At 46.1% G+C, this 24,835-nt stretch overlaps 1 long non-coding RNA gene across 1 annotated transcript; it reads right to left on the bottom strand.

Annotated features, from left to right (window-relative positions):
• Positions 1-3,769: 3,769 nt before the first annotated feature.
• Positions 3,770-7,158, bottom strand: LOC123045032 (uncharacterized). The gene is made up of 4 exons (XR_006420961.1): positions 6,798-7,158; positions 6,221-6,715; positions 4,256-4,351; positions 3,770-4,136 (listed from the first exon to the last, which is right to left on the bottom strand). It is a non-coding gene; the product is annotated as an uncharacterized lncRNA (long non-coding RNA).
• Between the last annotated feature and the right edge of the window lie 17,677 nt (positions 7,159-24,835).

Raw genomic sequence — 24,835 nt, 5'->3', positions numbered from 1 at the left:
CGCGATCCTCGGTAGTGGGAGGGTGAACCTCGGAGCCCTTGAATAGTACCTTCCAGGCGTCTTCGTGCGTTGTGTCGAAAAGCCTGGACAAAGTTTGGTGCTGGGCCGAGTCGAATTCCCACAGGTTAAAGGCCCGTCGTTGACACGGGAGGATGCGGCAGAAGAGCATGACCTGGACTACGGTGACGAGTTTAACCTTCTTGTCCATTAGGTTTTGGACGCAGGTTTGGAGTCCGGTCACCTCTTCCGAATTACCCCACGACAGGCCCGTCTCTTTTCAAGAGGTGAGCCGTGTGGGGATGCCAGATCGGAATTCGGGGGCCGCTGCCCATTCAGGGTCGTGCCGCTCGGTGATATAGAACCACCCCGATTGCCACCCCTTGATGATTTCCACAAAGGAGCCCTCGAGCCATGTGACATTGGGCATTTTGCCCACCATGGCGCCTCCGCACTTCGCTTGGCGGCCGCCCACTCCCTTCGGCTTGACATTGAAGGTCTTCAGCCATAAGCCGAAGTGGGGCTGGATGCGGAGAAAGGCCTCGCACACGACGATGAACGCCGAGATGTTGAGGATGAAATTCGGGGCCAGATCATAGAAATCCAGGCCGTAGTAGAACATGAGCCCCCGAACAAATCGGTGAAGTGGAAAACCTAGTCTGCGGAGGAGGTGGGTGAGGAACACCACCCTCTCATGGGGCCTAGGGGTGGGGATGAGCTGCCCCTCATCTGGGAGCCGGTGCGCGATGTCGCTGGACAAGTATCCGGCCTTCCTCAACTTTTTGATGTGCCCCTCTGTGACAGAGGAGGCCATCCACCTGCCTCCCGCTCCGGACATGACTGGAGAAGGTTGAGGTGGGAAGTGCGGGCTTGGGCGTTGGAGCTCGAGTGCACGGAGATGGATAAGCAAAGGAGGAAGAAGGCGTAAATGGAAAGAGTGGATCCTTATCCCCTTATATGGGCGGACAAAGCTATGCGTCCCCGCCAGCCTGGTAAAACTCGCTTATCTCCCAAGCGCCGTAATCAATGGCGCGGTTGGGTTACCCACGCCTGTATTGATGAGAATCCCAGAATAAGGGGACACGATATCTGCTTTGACAAGACGTGTCAAGGTAACCGCCTCGCTAAACGTGCTGAGGTGGGACAATAAAACGATTCGAATAAAGACTTGGCCGCGGTGTGATGTCACGCCACGGAATACGTCAGCAGATTGAATTTGTGTGAATATTATTCTCTCTACGGTGGTATGTGGAACTTATTTTGCAGAGCCGGACACTATCCTTGTGTTCAAAATCTTCTATGAAGTATTCGGAGGAGGAACCCGCCTTGCAATGCCGAAGACAATATGCGCGCTGGACTCGTCGTCATTGAAGCCTGGTTCAGGGGCTACTGAGGGAGTCCTGGATTAGGGGGTGTCTGGATAGCCGAACTATCACCTTTGGTCGGACTCCTGGACTATGAATATATAAGATTGAAGACTTCGTCCCGTGTCCGGATGGAACTTTCCTTGGCGTGGAAGGCAAGCTTGGCGATATGGATATGTAGATCTCCTACCATTGTAACCGACTCTGTGTAACCCTAACCCTCTTCAGTGCCTATATAAACCGGAGGGTTTTAGTCCGTAGGACGAACAACAATCATACCATAGGCTAGCTTCTAGGGTTTAGCCTCTCTGATCTCGTGGTAGATCTACTCTTGTACTACCCATATCATCAATATTAATCAAGTAGGAGTAGGGTTTTACCTCCATCGAGAGGGTCCGAACCTGGGTAAAAACATCGTGTCCCTCGTCTCTTGTTAACATCCGCCTAGACACACAGTTCGGGACCCCCTACCCGAGATCCGTCGGTTTTGACACTGACAGTTGACATCACCCAAAGGTAAATACGTTGGGAGGCAACACAATAAGCCCCTATCTTTCTCAGTATCCGATTAAGACTCCATAACCATAAGTATTGCGTAAGTGTTAGCAATTGTAGAAGACTACATGATAGTTGAGTATGTGGACTTGCTGAAAAGCTCTTTTCTTGACTCTTTCCGATGTTATGATAAATTGCAATTGCTTCAATGACTGAGATTTTAGTTTGTTAGTTCTCAATGAAGTTTATGATCCATACTTGACATTGTGAATAGATTGTTACTTGAGCATGAGAAATCATATGACAAAATCAATATATGTTGATGTTATAAGAATGATCATGATGCCCTCATGTCCGTATTTTATTTTTATCGACACCTCTATCTCTAAACATGTGGACATATTGTTCGATTTCGGCTTCCGCTCGAGGACAAGCGAGGTCTAAGCTTGGGGGAGTTGATACGTCCATTTTGCATCATGCTTTTATATCGATATTTATTGCATTATGGGCTGTTATTACACGTTATGTCACAATACTAATGGCTATTCTCTCTTATTTTACAAGGTTTATCATGAAGAGGGAGAATGCCGGCAGCTGGAATTCTGGCTAGAAAAGGAGCAAATATTAAAAACCTATTCTGCACAGCTCCAAAAATCCTGAAACTCCACGGAAGTCACTTTTGGAATTAATAAGAATTATTGAGCGAAGGAAATACCAGAGGGGGCCCACACCCTGGCCAGAAGGATGGGGGGCGCCCCCCCCCTACTAGGCGTGCCCCCTGTCTCCTAGGCCCCCTGGTGGCCCTCCAGTGCCCATCTTCTGCTATATGAAGGCTTTTACCCTGAAAAAATCAAAGGCAAGCTTACGAGACGAAACTCCGCAGCCACGAGGCGGAACCTTGGCAGAACCAATCTAGGGCTCCGGCGGAGCTGTTCTGCCTGGGAAACTTCCCTCCGGGAGGGGGAAATCATCACCATCGTCATCACCAATGATCCTCTCATCGGGAGGGGGTTAATCTCCATTAACATCTTCACCAACATCATCTCCTCTCAAAACCCTAATTCATCTCTTGTATCCAATCTTGTATCAAAACCACAAATTGGTACCTGTGGATTGCTAGTAGTGTTGATTACTCCTTGTAGTTGATGCTAATTGGTTTACTTGGTGGAAGATCATATGTTCAGATCCTTAATGCATATTAATACTCCTCTGATCATGAACATGAATATGCTTTGTGAGTAGTTACGTTTGTTCCTGAGGACATGGGTGAAGTCTTGCTATTAGTAGTCATGTGAATTTGGTATTCGTTCGATATTTCGATGAGATGTATGTTGTCTCTCCTCTAGTGGTGTTATGTGAACATCGACTACATGACACTTCACCATTATTTGGGCCTAGAGGAAGGCATTGGGAAGTAATAAGTAGATGATGGGTTGCTAGAGTGACGAAAGCTTAAACCCTAGTTTCATGCTATGGTGACGTTTCATGCTATGGTTACGTTTCATGCTAGAGTGACGTAAGGGCTGATTTGGATCCACTAGTTTCATGCTATGGTTACGTTTACCTTAATACTTCTTTTGTAGTTGCGAATGCTTGCAATAGAGGTTAATCATACGTGGGATTCTTGTCCAATAAAGGGCAGTACCAAAGCACCGGTCCACCCACATATCAAATTATCAAAGTACCGAATGCGAATCATATGAGCATGATGAAAACTAGCTTGACGATAATTCCCATGTGTCCTCGAGAGCGCTTTTCTCATTATAAGAAATTGTCCAGGCTTGTCCTTTGCTACAAAAAGGATTGGGCCACCTTGTTGCACTTTATTTACTTTCATTGCTTGTTAGCCGTTACAAATTATCTTGTCGCAAAACTATCCGTTACCTACAATTTCAGTGCTTGCAGAGAATACCTTACTGAAAACCGCTTGTCATTTCCTTCTGCTCCGCGTTGGGTTAGACACTCTTACTTATCGAAAGGACTACGATAGATCCCCTATACTTGTGGGTCATCAGAGAGCAAGGGTCGAAGAGACAGAGGAGGATCCTGACCCGAAAATTAAGAATCTAGACGAACTAATCGCAGCAGCAAACCAAGGAAATGATGTAACCAATGATACTGAATTGCATGAACAGATGCCAATTCAGGCCAAATCAGCAGATGGTAGACGATGGATTTATGGCCCTGATTCAGGGCTGAACACAGAGGTTCCCTCATATGACCTCGGAATAGACAACGATGAACCAGTCCTGTCGTCGGGCAGGGAATTGACAATTGTGGCTACAAAACAACACCCGGTTCACATTCAGCATGACATTACCCAGGCTGGTCCAAGCAGATTCAAATTACTGGTCCAAGCAGATTCAAATTAGATTTCACAGGTTTTTAGGAGCAAAGACCTGATGGATGATTTCAGCGAAGCGGTGACACTAGAAGGTAAAAAAACTGTCCCATGAGATGTATGACACCTCACCATTCAACTTTCGGGTCAACACCTGCATCAACAGATGAAAAAAATGAACCCCAAGGTGATAGAACATGTGATTAATAATACTAAGACCATAGCTAATGCTCTGACTTTGGTTCTGATAATGTTTGGAAAATGTGCATTGCAGGGACAGGGCTCGACATAATTTGCACCCCCGTGCACAAGGTGATAGAGCCGAATAAGGCGGTGGGAACAACACCTGTTAGCCTGAACAAAGAGATCGCGGCACATGAGCTAGACATGCGTGAGGAGTCGGAGGAGGCAGCAATCAACCTGAACGTTACTCAGACACAAGATGGGCTCACTACACAGCCACAGCGAAAAAGAACAGTTAAGCCAGGCAAGGCTGCACGGTCCCCTTTCGTTCTAGGATATGATCCTCCTGTAAGAGCACCAGCTAACATTGAAAATGTCTTCAAGATGTTTATGAAAGAGCCTGCGGCTGCAAGGAAAGAGTATGTGGTATTTATGCCACATCCACCAAGATGTCGATAATTTTTAATCTCCCTCTGGGATGCTTGTCATGCATGATTCTTACTTTATTATGCGTGCTTACATTTGCAGCAATTGGGTTATTAGCACCCAGCCAAAAATATATCAAGCTCACAGCCGAGCAAATCAGGGCGAACCTTTCGCAAGGGGGTGTGATAGAGAATGATTTGATGACAGTAGCAGTTAGAAGATACCAGCAAATTGACTATATTTTTGCATTGGATAAAGATGAAGGGTGCTGGCGACATTGGCTTGAGCCAGACTTTGTGGTGAGCACAACAATTCATGTAGATACACCGTGTTTTTTCATGCTCAAGCAACACATCGTTTTTGTTAGATATTTGTTTAACAGAACCATGTGATCGTGAGGTATGTCCAGGACATGTTCATCGGGGAACATATCAAGTATGACGTGCACAGATGCACAGAGGTATTTCCTGAGAAAAATAAATTGTGATAGCATGACTGGTTCTTATATATAGGATGGATAATTTATACTGAATGCACATACATGTTTTATTTGTTCTACAGTTCTTACTACCTGTCAAGTTCAACTTCGCATGGTCGACCTACATTTGGGATTTTGTAAAGAGGAGGATAATCGTTCTTGACCCAACAATGAACAACGGAGACGAGTCTGACAAAGTCATCCAGAGTAGGCACAGAAAGGTTGCGAAAAGTCTTCATGAAGCATTGCAAGGGTGCATTAAAGCATTTTTTCAAGGCTGGGCTCCTGACATGATGAGATGGAATACAGTGTTCCCAAAGGGGATAAATGTTGGTCTATGCAGCTGGTAATTTTGTTGGCACAAAACTTATTACAGTGACTTGCATGCATGTGTTTACATTTTATCCAACTTTGTGCAGGCCAAACAGTGGGGTATATGCACTGCACTACGGCCGAAACTGGATGGGAAGCAAATTCAAGAGGGACCTGAACCCGGTTCGTAGGCAACTGATACAAACTGCTATACTATATATTGCTTAAAACATGTGACTATGAACTGATATTTCATTTTTTTCGAAACTATCCAATAAAACGATGGAGGGCTCCATTCCAGGATGAACATACTGGTAGATCTATTTGTGTTGGAGGGGAACATTGGACTCTTGACTGAGAGATACAGGAAATGCCTTGTCAGGAACAAGGAGGCTGCATGATGATTATTGCTCTATAAGACTATCTGAGATTATTTGGTCGAGAATCGAAGCTGTAGTTTGAACTTTTATATGTACGAGACAAATTAATCTGCAAGCTTTATGCTTTTGGGGAGTCGAACATACTTTATATTAGCGGAGTGTACGAATTTCTTAAGTCAAGCATGAACCATTTAGTAAGAGAACCTATTGCTTATATATGTTTGAAGACAATGGCCACATTTACCTTGTTGTCGGATGTTTCAGAACCCAGCATGATAGACCGTCATCTGAACCCATATATAAGACTAACTTTGGCTTGCAGACCCAAGAATGTCTCCACATGAACTCTGTATACAGTCCTTGCTCTTTGCAAGTGTGTTCGTCTGAATGATTGAGGCAAAAATGATGAATTTTTTGCTGCAACAAATTAATAATGCTTAGTGGTAGCACACTGATATCCAAACTATGACCACATATCCGAAGTATAACATCTTAGCTCGCGCATGCGAGAACAAGATTGAGAAATAGGAAGTGGTTTGCATGAAAACAATTAAAGGAATTGCTCCAAAAACAGAGCAGTCGGAGGTGTATAAATTATCTCCCTGAACTTCAGCTAAAACAGGGCGACAGAAGACGATACGGGAACCACGGCTTGTCAGGCGCTCGCCGTCATCGCCACGTAGATGGCCGCGCGCTCCGCCCCCAATTGTTTTAGCATAACTCAGCGGGGATTTTGGGACTACAAGATGGAATCTGAATCAATATGGACATGTGGATTTCATATCGAATAAGGATCCGACAACTTGTGTTGTTTTTCTTACCTATATGATTTGCCGGGTCGACTTTCCCCGGATTCAATCTTCCCCGCCACTGTCGGCATAGCCTCTGAATCTACGGCGTAGCATCGGCGGCATGGCGGATGAGGATCCGAGGTTGGAGGAGATGGATACAAGGGAGGAAGCGGTGGAGGTGTGAGGATAAAGACTGGGCGGTATGCCCCTATGCACTTCACTGTACTTCTCTACAGAACTTTTATGGCCAACCTGCCAGAAAAAAATTGTCTGGGGCTACAATTTAATTAACAACCAGGCAATACTCATGCGAGATAGTAATTAGTCGGCAGCCTCTAAGCACATCCATATAATGCTTTCCTATTATGCTGGCATGGGTATTACAGGGAGCCACGCATGGGACGAATCTAAAGGTGGGCTAGAAGTACTAGCTGGCAGGGGAATCTATAGCCAGCTGGCCCACATAGGGTGCAATACGGATCCTTATACGTACACCAGATATATCACATGCGCAGGAATACGCTGCATGTCTGGCCCACAACTAGTTAGGATAAATCCACACCCGTGTGCAGTTCTCTTTGTTGGCCTTGTGCCACTGACATGTGGGGCCGACTGTTTGAATTAGTTGCTAACAAACTAAATTAACTAACTAAAACTAATTAGCCCCTGACAAGTGGGATCCGTGCAAATTATCGTAATTAAATCAACTAATAAAACTTGTTAACAGCCCTGTCAATGACACCTGGGCCCCACTACGCAGGTTTGACCAGTCAACAGTTGACTCTTGACTATGCTGAGTCACCCACTGTCAGCCCCTCTGTACCCTTTGCTGGGTACACTTCTGGTGCATCTAGCAATTTATATTTAATTATTTTCGAAATAAAAAAATCCAAAAAATTTCAGAAATTGTTTAAAACTTTGAAAATTCATATAATTTCAACCGTAACTGAGATGAAAATAATTTATATATGAAAAATAATTAGAAAAACAAGGCGAATCTGAATATACCATCCACATACCTATCACATGCCCCCAACACTGCAAATATAGAACCTTCAGTTGGAAATACGCCCTAGAGGCAATAATAAAATGGTTATTATTATATTTCTTTGCTCATGATAATTGTCTGTTATTCATGCTATAATTGTATTAACCGGAAACCATAATACATGTGTGAATACATAGACCACAACATGTCCCTAGTGAGCCTCTAGTTGACAAGCTCGTTGATCAATAGATGGTTATGGTTTCCTGACCATGGACATTAGATGTCATTGTTAACAGGATCACATCATTAGGAGAATGATGTGATGGACAAGACCCAATCCTAAGCATAGCAGACGATCGTGTAGTTCGTTTGCTAAGAGCTTTTCTAATGTCAAGTATCATTTCCTTAGACCATGAGATTGTGCAACTTCCGGATACTGTAGGAATGCTTTGGGTGTACCAAATGTCATAGTAACTGGGTGGCTATAAAGGTACACTACATGTATCTCCGAAAGTGTCTATTGGGTTGGCATGAATCGAGACTGGGATTTGTCACTCCGTATGACGGAGAGGTATCTCTGGGCCCACTCGGTAATGCATCATCATAATGAGCTCAATGTGACTAAGGAGTTGGTCACGGGATCATGCAATACGGAACGAGTAAAGAGACTCGCCAGTAATGAGATTGAACGAGGTATTGGGATACAGATGATCAAATCTCGGGCAAGTAACATACCAGTTGACAAAGGGAATTGTATACGGGATTGATTGAATCCCCGACATCGTGGTTCATCCGATGAGATCATCGTGGAACATGTGGGAACCAACACGGGTATCCAGATCCCGCAATTGGTTATTGGCCAGAGAGATGTCTCGGTCATGTCTGCATGATTCCCGAACCCGTAGGGTCTACACACTTAAGGTTCGGTGATGCTAGAGTTGTTATGGGAATTAGTATGTGGTTACCAAATGTTGTTCAGCGTCCCGGATGAGATCCCGGACGTCACGAGGAGTTCCGGAATGGTCAGGAGATGAAGATTTATATATGGGAAGTCCTTATTCGGTCGCCGGAACTGTTCGGGGGTTTATCGGTATTGTACTGGGACCACCGAAAGGGTTCCAGGGGTCCACGGGAGGGTCCACCTACCTCACAGGGCCCTATGGGCTGAATATGGAGGGGAACCAGCCCCTAGGTGGGTTGGGCGCAAACTCCCCCTAGGGCCCATGCGCCTAGGGTTGGGGGGAAACCCTAAAGGGGGCGCCCCCCTTGGCTTGGGGGGCAAGCCTCCCCCCTTGGCCGTCGCCCCCCTCTAGATCCATCTGGAGGGGGCCGGCCCCCCTCTTCCTTGCCCTTATAAATAGTGGGGAGGTGGGAGGGCTGCTACATCCTTCCCCTGGCGCATCCCTACCCCTCTCCAACACCTCCTCCTCCTCCGTAGTGCTTGGCGAAGCCCTGCCGGAGAACTGCAAGCTCCACCACCACGCCGTCGTGCTATCAGAGCTCTCCCTCAACTTATCCTCTCCCCTTGCTGGATCAAGAAGGAGGAGACGTCCCTGGGATGTATGTTTGTTGAACGCGGAGGCGCCGTCCGTTCGGCGCTAGATCGGATCTTCCGCGATTTGAATCGTCGCGAGTACGACTCCATCATCCGCGTTCTAGTGTGAATACCAAAAGATGTAAGGTTAATAATGATAGTCCCACATACTTGTGGCACTGCCGCCTTGGTCACATTGGTGTCAAACACATGAAGAAACTCCATGCGGATGGAATTTTGGAGTCTCTTGATTATGAATCATTTGACACGTGCGAACCATGCCTCATGGGCAAAATGACCAAGACTCCGTTCTCCGGAACAATGGAGCGAGCAACCAACTTTTTGGAAATAATACATACTGATGTGTGTGGTCCAATGAGTGTTGAGACTCGCGGTGGCTATCGTTATGTTCTCACCCTCACTGATGACTTAAGTAGATATGAGTATGTCTACTTAATGAAACACAAGTCTGAGACCTTTGAAAAGTTCAAGGAATTTTAGAGTGAGGTAGAGAATCAACGTGACAGGAAAATAAAGTTCTTACGATCAGATCGTGGAGGAGAATATTTGAGTCACGAGTTTGGTACGCACTTAAGGAAATGTGGAATTGTTTCACAACTCACGCCGCCTGGAACACCTTAGCATAATGGTGTGTCTGAACATCGTAACATCACTCTATTGGATATGGTGCGATCTATGATGTCTCTTACCGATTTACCGCTATCATTTTGGGGTTATGCTTTAGAAACAGCCACATTCACTTTAAATAGGGCACCGTTGTAACGCCCTCGATGCGGCTATATCTCCCACATGTCGAAGCACGACTTAGAGGCATAACCGCATTGAAAGCAATGTCGCAAGAGAGGTAATCTTCACACAACCCATGTAATACATAAGGGAAAGAGATACATAGTTGGCTTACAATCGCCACTTCACACAATTACATGAATAAAGCATTACATCATCCAGATACAATCAAGGTCCGTCTACGGAACCAAAATAAAAGAAGAACCCCAAATGCGACAAAGGTCCCCGATCGACCCCAACTGGGCTCCACTACTGATCAACTAAAACGAAACAACACAAAGGGCAAGATCTTCATCGAGCTCCTCCTTGAGCTTGGTTGCGTCTCCTGCTCGGTAATATAGGCACCTGCAAACTGGTTTTTGGAAGTATCTGTGAGCCACGGGGACTCAGCAATCTCGCACCCGCGAGATCAAGACTATTTAAGCTTATAGGAAGGCTGGGGTAATAAGGTGGAGCTGCAGCAAGCGACTAGCATATATGGTGGCTAACATACGCAAATGAGAGCGAGAAGAGAAGGCAAAGCACGGTCGATAAAGGTATGATCAAGAAGTGATCCTGGACTACCTACGTCAAGCATAACTCCAACACCGTGTTCACTTCCCGGACTCCGCCGGAAAGAGACCATCACGGTTACACACACGGTTGATGTATTTTAATTAAGGTCAACTTCGGGTTTTCTACAACCGGACGTTAACAAATTCCCATCTGCCCATAACCATGGGAACGGCTTTCGAAAGATAATACCCTGCAGGGGTGTCCCAACTTAGCCCATCACAAGCTCTCACGGTCAACGAAGGAATAGACCTCCACCCGAGACATTCCGATCAGACTCGGTATCCCGGTACAACAAGACATTTCGACAGGGTAAAACTAAACCAGCAACACCGCCCGAATGTGCCGACAAATCCCGATAGGAGCTGCACATATCTCTTTCTCAGGGCACACTCAGATTGTCCAAGGTACGGGTAGGCCAACCCAGAGTTGCCCCTGGTGGCCACCGGCAGCTGACAGGTTGGACCAACACTCAGAGGAGCACTGGCCCGGGGGGTAAAATAATGATGACCCTCAGGAGCGCGACTCCCAAGGGAAAAGAAAAGGCTAGGTGGCAAATGGTAAAACCAATGTTGGGCATTGCTGGAGAAGCTTTACTTAAGGCGAACTGTCAAGGGGTTCCCATTATAGCCCAACCGCGTAAGGGACGCAAAATCCGGGAACATAACACCGATATGACGGAAACTAGGGCGGCAAGAGTGGAACAAAATACCAGGCATAAGGCCGAGCCTTCCACCCTTTACCAAGTATATAGATGCATTAATTAAGTAAGATATATTGTGATATCCCAACAAGTAAACATGTTCCAACAAGGAACAACATCTCCATGTCCCAACAAGGAACAAACTTCGATCTTCACCTGCAACTAACAACGCTATAAGAGGGGCTGAGCAAAGCGGTAACATAGCCAATCAACGGTTTGCTAGGACATGGTGGGTTAGAGGTTTGACATGGCAATTTGGGTGGCTGACAAGCAAGTGGTAGGCATCGTAGCAATGGCATGGCAAAAGAGCGAGCAAACTAGCATAGCAAAGATAGTAGTGATTTCGAGGGTATGATCATCTTGCCTGAAATCCCGCAAGGAAGAAGAACGAGTCCATGAAGAAGACAAACGGACGTAGACGAATGGATCCTCACAACCTCGACGTTATCGGAACCAACCCGAAGAAGCAAACACCGGAAAAGAAGCACACAACATAGTAAACAACCACCACAACAATATGGCACGATGCACAATCGAGTATGATGCATGTCCGGTTTAATGAAGCATGGCATGGCAAAGTGCACAAGCAGTTCTACAAATTAAGTGGAGATCAATATGCAACGAGTTGCATATTGATGAAACACCACAACAAGTTATTTAGTTTGATCTCGTTTATGTACTCAACAATATTAAATGTTGGTTAACATGGTAAGAGGGTGAAGCAAAGTAAAACTACCTATCTAGTCAAGTTTAAATGAGGCCGGAAGCAACAAACAACAATTCCGGAGAATCCCCATATCATATTTATGGATTAGGTACTGTTCTGCCCTAAACACAATTTTAGAGTTGTTTAATATGCAAATAAAGGTCACCATGATAAACTAGGCAAAATTCTACCCCATTTACATATAAAGTTTATTAAAATTGGAGTTACGGTTATTTAGTTATGAAATAAAGCATTTTAGCATGGCATAGGAGCAAATTAATGCAAACAACATTTTTATCATCTCAAACATAGATGAAAGTTGGATATTATTAATCTACACAAAATTCTGAGCAAGTTTTATATATAACTTATTTTAATCCGATGCACGGTTAGTGAGTTATTAAATGCATGAACATGGAGGGGTTTTCTGTAAATCAGTAAAATCACTGAATAATAGGCAAATTCGCAGACGCTAAAAAAAACACAGTATGGGCCGAAACTGGCTGGGCCAGCAGTGCACAGGGAAATGGATCTGGGGGCTGCTCACCCTTGGGCCTTGGCCCGTTCGGTGGAGGAGGCTGAGGCAGGCCGGAAGGGGGACGCGCTGGGTGCTGTGGCTGGGCCTTGGCGGATCGGGCCTACGCACGAGGATGAGGCGCCGGTGTCGTTCTCCTCGTGCCTGAGGCGCACGGGCAAGATGCAGGGGACGGCGGCGCCCGAAGTCAACGGCGGGGCAGCAGCAACTCCGGCCGGTGAGGGCAGCGGGAAGGACCGGAGAGGGCGGATCTGGTCCCGGGAAACCCATTCCCGGTGGCGGCAGCGGCAGTGGGATCCCAGGGCGGCGGCGCGAGCAACTCCGACGGCGGCAACGACGGGTACCTGCGAGAGGAAAGGTCGGCGGGGTGAGAGGGAGATGGAACCAAGGGAGAAGGGAGAGATGGAAGGGCAGGGCGACGGGGTAGGCCTCGAGGTCAACGGCGGTGGCTCGCCGGAGGGCGCGGAGGGCGGCGGGATCGGGCGAGCAGGAGGGGAACTCCCGATCCAGATCGAGCAGAGCGCTCGGGAGCGGCGGCGAACGGGGCTGCGGGCTCATCGGGTCCGGATCGGCCCGGGGCGGGCCGGATGCGGGCTTCTACGGGCCTCGGCGGCGGGAAGGAGCGGGGTGAGGTGGCGATGCCACATGGCGGCGGGGCAGTGGCTGGAGACGGCCAAGGGGCGACGTGGCGCGCGTGGATTGGTCCGGGGCGCGCCGGCGGCGGCGCCAAGTGGCGGGCTACGGCTGGCGGCGGCGGAACCGAGGTAGGAGGTGGCTGGCTGCGCGGAAATTGAGGGAGGAGGTTGGTGGAGGCCAAAAATGGCATGGGAGGCGTCTATATATAGAAAGGAGCTAGGGTTTGAGGGTTTGGGGCCGCTTTTGGACCGTACGATCGCGATCGTGCGGCTCTGGTCAGAGGGGGAGGTTAGAGGGCTGCGGGAGGGATTAGTGGGCTGTGTAGAGACCATGGGCTGCAGGAGAGAAGAGGGAGAGAGGCCCGGCAACGGTTTTCGAAGACTGAAAACACCCGACGAATATACCGACTATATCGCGGTTATATATTTAACGGTTGGGCAGTCAAACGAACTCCGAATGCGACGAAATTTGGCAGGCGGCCTGTCTACACTATAATAAGACCGCACACCAAGTTTCATCCCATTCCGAGAACATTTTTCGGCCACTTATAAAATAATATTTCGGGGGTGCCGCGGGCGCGTGCGAGTGTGGTCTGGACACCGAACGGACAACGGAGAGAACCAGGAGGAACCCGAACGGATGCAAGTTTTGAAAAACATGCGGATGAAATGCAGATGATGACATGGCAAAATGCAACACGCAAGCAAATGACATGGCAATGGCGGCGAATAACTGGCGGACACCTGGCGCATCGGTCTCGGGGCGTTACAACACTCCACCACTATGAGAGGATCTCGTCCCGAGATCTAGAATGGCGCCGGAGGGACAACGGAAGAGAAAGAGAGGAGAGGTAAAACTAAGTTGCTCCTTTGACGAACGAGTGAAACCAAAGAACCTTGCGAGGTTGAACTAATTCGAGAAAAGAATAGAATGAAGGAGAACAAAGTCGAAAACACTCCGTTAGAAACTAGGGACAAAGAGCATTGTGAAACCTTGAGGTTGAAGGGAAGATATATATTGAAAACACGCCGGTTAAGGAAGGGGATCAAGAAAGACCAAATTCGAACAGCACTCCGATTGAAAAGTGATACAAGACTAGATAAGATGAAAAGAACTTGAGCAGAGGACACGACACTCTGGTTAAATGGATAAGCACGAAAAGAACATAATCTTTGACAAACGAGATGATGGGTTGAAAAGAGCAACATCACAATGACTCCGGAACGAAGGGAAACAAGATGTTGAGAGATCACAGATACAACAAATGCTAGAATGGAGTTGTTGAAAACCAACAACGAAAAGAATAATCTTGATATGGTCTTATGAAATACATCTCAAATTATGAGATGACAACCTGCCACTCACGGGAAGAAGAATTGGATTGATATGAACGAGGAGACGAGAAACTTATTTCACCGGGAGGATAAATGAAGTACTTGGATCATTTACAAGCACCATAAATGGCAACAATCCTTAGGGAAGGCTTTAGGTGAAATATAACTCAAGATAACTCCAAAGAAGACATTGATGGATTTAAAATATCTCATTCTTGATAACTTGTGACTCACGAAGCAATGAAGGGGAATTATCAAGAAGGACATAATACCACCTCCAAAGATACGGTAGAAAGAAATTGCACTCCGGATAGCAAGATGAAGAATGCTTGAGTTTCTTGGAAAAGAATCTCGATGAACACTTCAAGAAGAAATATAATCCTTGATGAACCATCATGTAGAGCCTCCATGAAGAACTCCGGTAATAAAAGGATGATAAAAAGAAAGAGAAGTTGAAAACACAAGGTGAAGCCTTGCGGTGATTTAGATGGAGCTTCGCGACGAGATAATGCGGAAAACTTAGAACTCCGGAAGAAAGATGAACAACAAGAAGCCAAGAATTTATTCCTCCTGGACAAACTCTCAAGGAAAGGATTAATCACTTGGATGAAACTAGAATAAGAATTATGTTATGCGTATCCTTCACCAATTTAAATTGATGACAAGCACCGGATTTGGCATACCACTTATTCTTGTAGAAAGGATTAAGAGAGATATGGCGTAAACTTGAGAAGGTCTTCAACGAACCACCGGTAGGATTTGGAAAGAACGAATGAATTGATATGATAACAAAGAAAGAGAACTCTTGAACGAACCACCGTAAGAATTGAAATTGAACGTAGCAAATGCACAAATCACCGGGAAGAATTGCAAAATGAATGAAGATACTTTAGGGTATTTAGATACATGAGAACGAAGAGAGCAAGAACTGATTAGAGGATATTTTCGATTGATGCACCGGCAAGATAGGAGAATGATAACTGACAGCTGAGAATGAATAAACCTGAATTGATGGACTCCGGATGACAAACTGAGAAGACTCTTGAATATCTCCTGATGGGTGAAAAAGATTCTCACAATCGAAAACAATTATGAGAGGATGGCAACAAGCTAGCACCATGAATCTTGAAGAGAATAGAGCAAGATTAAAGAGAAACTCTTCTTCGGTCTTCAAATGATGAGAATGACAACGAGAAACACCACCAAGAATTATTGAGGCACACCGGAAGAATCAAAAGCGAAGAGGTTGAGCCAACTATGAAAAGAATTTGGAAGATCTTGGAGAAAAGCATTTGACTAATGATAACTCATTCTTACGTCAAACTTGGAGAAGAATTTAGGATAGCTCTAGGAAAATAGAAGAGTCAGGTAAGATCCTGGGAAAAGACCTGTGGGTTAGGGCCCACTCAAAAGAAACACCGTTGAACAATTTGAAGAGAGATAATGCACCGGTTGAATTAAATGACTTGAATGAGATACCAATCTCGAAAGAGCTTGAACGAATGCAGAGTGGAAACACGAATCTTCGAGATATCTTGAGCACTCCGGAACAATTTAATAGCGAGAGATGGATGATTAAGAGGTGCACCAGCATAAGAAAAGCATTGGAAAAAAAAGAAAAGGAGTATGCTTAATACCAAAGCTTGAATTAAATCCACTGGAGAAGAAAAGAACGAGGAATGACGAACTTGAAGCTCCATTAGAATCTTCATGAGAATCCGGATAAGAACATTGACGGAAAAGAATGGAGAAACTTCCCATCAATAAAATGGATACTTGAAGAAGAAATCTTAGTCCTTGAAGAAAAACAAAAGGGAGGGAGGGTGGGAAAAACAAAGGCAACTTGGAGACGGATGAAACAAACACCGTTGAGAAGAAGTGATAAATGATCTTGCAAATGTTGACGTGAACGGATCCACTTGAGGAGAGACACACCGGTTAAAAAAAAGGATTGACAAGACATACTCGATGATGAAGAAGGATTAGTATTCACATAGGAATATGAGAACACCATTTGGAAAAGGTATGGAATCAACATTTGACTTCGAAGCAACTCGAATACCACAACTCAAAACAAAACAAAGGATTGGCTTGCAAAATAAGCCAGAACAAACATATGATAGAGATTTCGTCCGAAGTTTTTGTGGTGGGGCCTACACGGGCTCGATCGTACAGCACCATCATGTACAAGGCAGTGCACATGACATACGAAGCGTCCCCGAGTCGGCATAGCCAAGGACTCTTTAAGACACAACGAGACCACTGTAAAATCGACCGTGAATAGGCGGACCACTAGACGTCGAACCCCAATTTCATATCATACATCCGTCAGAAAGATATCCTAAGAGCTACTTGAATTCCCACCTATGAAACTCCCAAAATTTTCCGGTTATGCAATCAGGTGTTGGGGATACAGGGGAAGCATAATATCTCACCCAAACTAACAAATCCTACATCCAGCTGTATCCATCCTTCAACACATAACCAAGAAACCTTCGGAAATCGTCTACCTCAACCTTCGAAAAGCATCCGTTATACAAGTCATGGCAATACTCCCGTACTCACCTCAGTACTGGGTTATCGGGGTTATCTCACCAACAACTGCATAAAAGAGATTTTCGATGTCGGCGTACTAAACTCAGGTATTCCAGAACTGCAACGATAAAATTATGACGACAACACCTCAGAGCTCAACTCCCCAGGACACTTCCACTAAACCCCTGACAGGAGGCACCAAGACAATGTTCTCATCATAAAACCATCGGAACGATTCCAAGATACCTGCGTGATCCTAAATTTTTTTAATGAAATTTGAGAAGAGAAGAGTCAAAACTCTACGTCAGGATGCCTTACCAGAGCGATGAAGAGACTGGGAGTAAAAAGAATTCCTAACTCTCCGATATATAATTCCTAAATGACTCAAAATATTTTTCTAGACACAACTCGGCCGCTAAAAACGATCAAGCAGTGGGGCTCCTAAGGTCGGGGAAGGCTCTGATTACCAACTTGTAACGCCCTCGATGCGGCTATATCTCCCACGTGTCGAAGCACGACTTAGAGGCATAACCGCATTGAAAGCAATGTCGCAAGAGAGGTAATCTTCACACAACCCATGTAATACATAAGGGAAAGAGATACATAGTTGGCTTACAATCGCCACTTCACACAATTACATGAATAAAGCGTTACATCATCCAGATACAATCAAGGTCCGTCTACGGAACCAAAATAAAAGAAGAACCCCAAATGCGACAAAGGTCCCCGATCGACCCCAACTGGGCTCCACTACTGATCAACTAAAACGAAACAACACAAAGGGCAAGATCTTCATCGAGCTCCTCCTTGAGCTTGGTTGCGTCTCCTGCTCGGTAATATAGGCACCTGCAAACTGGTTTTTGGAAGTATCTGTGAGCCACGGGGACTCAGCAATCTCGCACCCGCGAGATCAAGACTATTTAAGCTTATAGGAAGGCTGGGGTAATAAGGTGGAGCTGCAGCAAGCGACTAGCATATATGGTGGCTAACATACGCAAATGAGAGCGAGAAGAGAAGGCAAAGCACGGTCGATAAAGGTATGATCAAGAAGTGATCCTGGACTACCTACGTCAAGCATAACTCCAACACCGTGTTCGCTTCCCGGACTCCGCCGGAAAGAGACCATCACGGTTACACACACGGTTGATGTATTTTAATTAAGGTCAACTTCGGGTTTTCTACAACCGGACGTTAACAAATTCCCATCTGCCCATAACCGCGGGCACGGCTTTCGAAAGATAATACCCTGCAGGGGTGTCCCAACTTAGCCCATCACAAGCTCTCACGGTCAACGAAGGAATAGACCTCCACCCGAGACATTCCGATCAGACTCGGTATCCCGGTACAACAAGACATTTCGACAGGGTAAAACTAAACCAGCAACACCGCCCGAATGTGCCGACAAATCTCGATAGGAGCTGCACATATCTCTTTCTCAGGGCACACTCAGATTGTCCAAGGTACGGGTAGGCCAACCCAGAGTTGCCCCTGGTGGCCACCGGCAGCTGACAGGTTGGACCAACACTCAGAGGAGCACTGGCCCGGGGGGGGGGGGTAAAATAATGATGACCCTCAGGAGCGCGACCCCAAGGGAAAAGAAAAGGCTAGGTGGCAAATGGTAAAACCAATGTTGGGCATTGCTGGAGAAGCTTTACTTAAGGCGAACTGTCAAGGGGTTCCCATTATAGCCCAACCGCGTAAGGGACGCAAAATCCGGGAACATAACACCGATATGACGGAAACTAGGGCGGCAAGAGTGGAACAAAACACCAGGCATAAGGCCGAGCCTTCCACCCTTTACCAAGTATATAGATGCATTAATTAAGTAAGATATATTGTGATATCCCAACAAGTAAACATGTTCCAACAAGGAACAACATCTCCATGTTCCAACAAGGAACAAACTTCGATCTTCACCTGCAACTAACAACGCTATAAGAGGGGCTGAGCAAAGCGGTAACATAGCCAATCAACGGTTTGCTAGGACATGGTGGGTTAGAGGTTTGACATGGCAATTTGGGAGGCTGACAAGCAAATGGTAGGCATCGTAGCATTGGCATGGCAAAAGAGCGAGCAAACTAGCATAGCAAAGATAGTAGTGATTTCGAGGGTATGATCATCTTGCCTGAAATCCCGCAAGGAAGAAGAACGAGTCCATGAAGAAGACAAACGGACGGAGACGAATGGATCCTCACAACCTCGACGTTATCGGAACCAACCCGAAGAAGCAAACACCGGAAAAGAAGCACACAACATAGTAAACAACCACACATCAACATGGCATGATGCACAATCGAGTATGATGCATGTCCGGTTTAATGAAGCATGGCATGGCAAAGTGCACAAGCAATCCTACAAATTAAGTGGAGCTCAATATGCAACGAGTTGCATATTGACGAAGCACCACAACAAGTTATTTAGTTTGATCTCATTTATGTACTCAACAATATTAAATGTTGGTTAACATGGCAAGAGGGTGAAGCAAAGTAAAACTACCTATCTAGTCAAGTTTAAATGAGGCCGGAAGCAACGAACAACAATTCCGGAAACTCCCCATATGCATATTTAGATTAGGTACTGTTCTGCCCTAAACACAATTTTAGAGTTGTTTAATATGCAAATAAAGGTCACCATGATAAACTAGGCAAAATTCTACCCCATTTACATATAAAGTTTATTAAAATTGGAGTTACGGTTATTTAGTTATGAAATAAAGCATTTTAGCATGGCATAGGAGCAAATTAATGCAAACAACATTTTTATCATCTCAAACATAGATGAAAGTTGGATATTATTAATCTACACAAAATTCTGAGCAAGTTTTATATATAAATTATTTTAATCCGATGCACGGTTAGTGAGTTATTAAATGCATGAACATGGAGGGGTTTTCTGTAAATCAGTAAAATCACTGAATAATAGGCAAATTCGCAGACGCTAAAAAAAACACAGTATGGGCCGAAACTGGCTGGGCCAGCAGTGCACAGGGAAATGGTTCTGGGGGCTGCTCACCCTTGGGCCTTGGCCCGTTCGGTGGAGGAGGCTGAGGCAGGCCGGAAGGGGGGCGCGCTGGGTGCTGTGGCTGGGCCTTGGCGGATCGGGCCTACGCACGAGGATGAGGCGCCGGTGTCGTTCTCCTCGTGCCTGAGGCGCACGGGCAAGATGCAGGGGACGGCGGTGCCCGAAGTCAACGGCGGGGCAGCAGCAACTCCGGCCGGTGAGGGCAGCGGGAAGGACCGGAGAGGGTGGATCTGGTCCCGGGAAACCCATTCCCGGTGGCGGCAGCGGCAGTGGGATCCCAGGGCGGCGGCGCGAGCAACTCCGACGGCGGCAACGACGGGTACCTGCGAGAGGAAAGGTCGGCGGGGTGAGAGGGAGATGGAACCAAGGGAGAAGGGAGAGATGGAAGGGCAGGGCGACGGGGTAGGCCTCGAGGTCAACGGCGGTGGCTCGCCGGAGGGCGCGGAGGGCGGCGGGATCGGGCGAGCAGGAGGGGAACTCCCGATCCAGATCGAGCAGAGCGCTCGGGAGCGGCGGCGAACGGGGCTGCGGGCTCATCGGGTCCGGATCGGCCCGGGGCGGGCCGGATGCGGGCTTCTACGGGCCTCGGCGGCGGGGAGGAGCGGGGTGAGGTGGCGATGCCACATGGCGGCGGGGCAGTGGCTGGAGACGGCCAAGGGGCGACGTGGCGCGCGTGGATTGGTCCGGGGCGCGCCGGCGGCGGCGCCAAGTGGCGGGCTGCGGCTGGCGGCGGCGGAACCGAGGTGGGAGGTGGCTGGCTGCGCGGAAATTGAGGGAGGAGGTTGGTGGAGGCCAAAAATGGCATGGGAGGCGTCTATATATAGAAAGGAGCTAGGGTTTGAGGGTTTGGGGCCGCTTTTGGACCGTACGATCGCGATCGTGCGGCTCTGGTCAGAGGGGGAGGTTAGAGGGCTGCGGGAGGGATTAGTGGGCTGTGTAGAGACCATGGGCTGCAGGAGAGAAGAGGGAGAGAGGCCCGGCAACGGTTTTCGAAGACCGAAAACACCCGACGAATATACCGACTATATCGCGGTTATATATTTAACGGTTGGGCAGTCAAACGAACTCCGAATGCGACGAAATTTGGCAGGCGGCCTGTCTACACTATAATAAGACCGCACACCAAGTTTCATCCCATTCCGAGAACATTTTTCGGCCACTTATAAAATAATATTTCGGGGGTGCCGCGGGCGCGTGCGAGTGTGGTCTGGACACCGAACGGACAACGGAGAGAACCAGGAGGAACCCGAACGGATGCAAGTTTTGAAAAACATGCGGATGAAATGCAGATGATGACATGGCAAAATGCAACACGCAAGCAAATGACATGGCAATGGCGGTGAATAACTGGCGGACACCTGGCGCATCGGTCTCGGGGCGTTACAACCGTCTAAATCCGTTGAGACGACATCATATGACTTATGGTTTGGGAATAAACCTAAGCTGTCGTTTCTAAAAATTTGGGGATGCGATGCTTATGTCAAGAAACTTCAACCTGAAAAGCTCGAACCCAAGTCGGAAAAATGCGTCTTCATAGGATACCCTAAGGAAACCATTGGGTATACCTTCTACCTCAGTTCCGAAGGCAAGATCTTTGTTGCCAAGAACGGATCCTTTCTGGAGAAAGAGTTTCTCTCGAAATAAGTAAGTGGGAGGAAAGTAGATCTTGATGAAGTACTGCCTCTTGAATAGGAAAGTAGCGCAGCTCAGGAAGATGTTTCTATGGTGCCTGCACCGAGTAGAGAGGAAGTTAATGATGATGATGATCATGGAACTTCGGATCAAGTTGCTACTGAACTTCATAGGTCCACAAGGGCACGTTCTGCACCGGAATCGTACGGCAACCCTGTCCTGGAAATCATGTTGTTGGACAACGGTGAACCTTCGCACTATGAAGAAGCGATGGCGGGCCCAGATTCCAACAAATGGCTTGAAGCCATGAAATCTGAGATAGGATCCATGTATGAAAACAAAGTATGGACTTTGACAGACTTGCCCGATGATCGGCAAGCCATAGAAAATAAATGGATCTTTAAGAAGAAGACTGACGCGGATGGTAATGTGACCGTCTATAAGGCTCGGCTTGTCACTAAGGGTTATCGACAAGTTCAAGGAGTTGACTACGATGAGACTTCCTCACCTGTAGCGAAGCTGAAGTCCGTCCGAAACATGTTAGCAGTTGCCGCATTTTATGATTACAAGATATGGCAAATGGACGTGAAAACGACATTCCTTAACGGTTTCCTTAAGGAAGAATTGTATATGATGCAGCCGGAAGGTTTTGTCGATCCTAAGAATGTTGACAAGGTGTGTGATACGTCTCCAACGTATCTATAATTTTTTATTGTTCCATGCTATTATATTACCTGTTTTGGATGTTTATGGGCTTTACTTTACACTTTTATATCATTTTTGGGACTAACCTATTAACCGGAGGCCTAGCCCATATTGCTGTTTTCTTGCCTATTTCAGTGTTTTGAAGAAAAGGAATATCGAACGGAGTCCAAACGGAAAGAAACCTTCGGGAGAGTTATTTTTGGAACGGAAGGAATCCAGGAGACTTGGAGTATACGTCAGGGAAGCAACGAGGAAGCCACGAGGCAGGGAGGCGCACCCTACCCCCCTGGGAGCGCCCCCACCCTCGTGGGCCCCTCGTGGCTCCCCTGACCGACTTATTTTGCCTATATATGTCCATATACCCTAAAAACATCGAGGAGCACCATAGATCGGGAGTTCCGTCGCCGTAAGCCTCTATAGCCACCAAAAACCAATCGGGGCCCCGTTCCGGCACCCTGCCGGAGGGGGATCCCTCACCGGTGGCCATCTTCATCATCCCGACACTCTCCATGTAGAGGAGGGAGTAGTTCACCCTCGGGGCTGAGGGTATGTACAAGTAGGTATGTGTTTGATCTCTCTCTCTCTCTCGTGTTCTTGAGGTGATACGATCTTGATGTATCACGAGCATTGCTATTATAGTTGGATTTTATGATGTTTCTCCCCCTCTACTCTCTTGTGATGAATTGAGATTTCCCCTTGAAGTTGTCTTGTCGGATTGAGTCTTTAAGGATTTGAGAACACTTGATGTATGTCTTGCCGTGCTTATCTGTGGTGACAATGGGATATTCACGTGATCTACTTGATGTATGTTTTGGTGATCAACTTGCGGGTTCAATGAACTTATGCATAAGGTTGGCACACGTTTTCGTATTGACTGTCCGGTAGAAACTTTGGGGCACTCTTTGAAGTTCTATGTGTTGGTTGAATAGATGAATCTGAGATTGTGTGATGCATATCATATAATCATACCCACGGATACTTGAGGTGACATTGAGTATCTAGGTGACATTAGGGTTTTGGTTGATTTGTGTCTTAAGGTGTTATTCTAGTACGAACTCTATGATAGGTCTAACGGAAAGAATAGCTGCATGTTATTTTACTACGGACTCTTGAATAGATCGATCAGAAGGGATAACTTTGAGGTGGTTTCGTACCCTACAATAATCTCTTTGTTTGTTCTCCGCTATTAGTGACTTTGGAGTGACTCTTTGTTGCATGTTGAGGGATTGTTATATGATCCAATTATGTTATTATTGTTGAGCGAACTTGCACTAGTGAAAGTATGAACCCTAGGCCTTGTTTCGAAGCATTGCAATACCGTTTGTTCTCACGTTTATCATTAGTTACCTTGATGTTTTTATATTTTCAGATTACAAAAACCTATATCTACCATCCATTTTGCAATTGTATCACCATCTCTTTGCCGAACTAGTGCACCTGTACAATTTGCCATTGTATTGGGTGTGTTGGGGACACAAGAGACTCTTTGTTATTTGGTTGGAGGGTTGTTTGAGAGAGACCATCTTCATCCTAGGCCTCCGACGGATTGAGAAACCTTAGGTCATCCACTTCAGGGTAATTTGCTACTGTCCTACAAACCTCTGCACTTGGAGGCCCAACAACGTTTACAAAAAGAAGGTTGTGTAGTAGACATCAAGCTCTTTTCTGGCGCCGTTGGCGGGTAGGTGAGTGCTTGAAGGTATATCTTTAGATCTTGCAATCAAATCTTTTAGTTTCTTGTTTTATCACTAGTTTAGTCTATAAAAGAAAACTATAAAAAATGGAATTGAGTTTGCCTCATACGCTTCATCTTTTTAATATCCTTCGTGAGAATGATGGAAAGGAAAATTGTGCTCAAGTGCTAGAAGAAGAAGTCTATAAAATGTTTGGCACTAGATCTTTGAATGATGAGCATGATTGCAATGTTGTTAGTATGAATTCCTTGAATATCCATGATGCTAATGATATGCAAAGCCACAAGCTTGGGGAAGCTATGTTTGATAAAGATGATATTTTTTTGTCCCCAAGTTTTGATAGCAAATTTATTATGATGAAAGCATGCCTCCTATTATGATGATTATTGTGATGACACGTATGCTTTAAAGAATAAAGATAACCATGAAACTTTTCATCTTGATTTTAATTTTCAATTGGATTATGCTTCACATGATAGTTATTTTGTTGAGTTTGCTCCGACTACTATTGATGAGAATAAATTTGCTTATGTGGAGAGTAGTAAAATTTCTATGCAAGTAGATCATGAAAATAATGCTTTATGTGTTGGTTATATTGTTGAATTCATTCATGATACTACTGAAAATTATTATGAGCGAGGAACATATGCTTGTAGGAATAGCAATAATATCAAGTTTCCTCTCTA

This window comes from Triticum aestivum, chromosome 2B (assembly GCF_018294505.1).
Source record: "Triticum aestivum cultivar Chinese Spring chromosome 2B, IWGSC CS RefSeq v2.1, whole genome shotgun sequence".
Taxonomy (NCBI): Eukaryota; Viridiplantae; Streptophyta; class Magnoliopsida; order Poales; family Poaceae; genus Triticum; species Triticum aestivum.
This window is presented reverse-complemented; position numbering and strand designations above follow the sequence as displayed.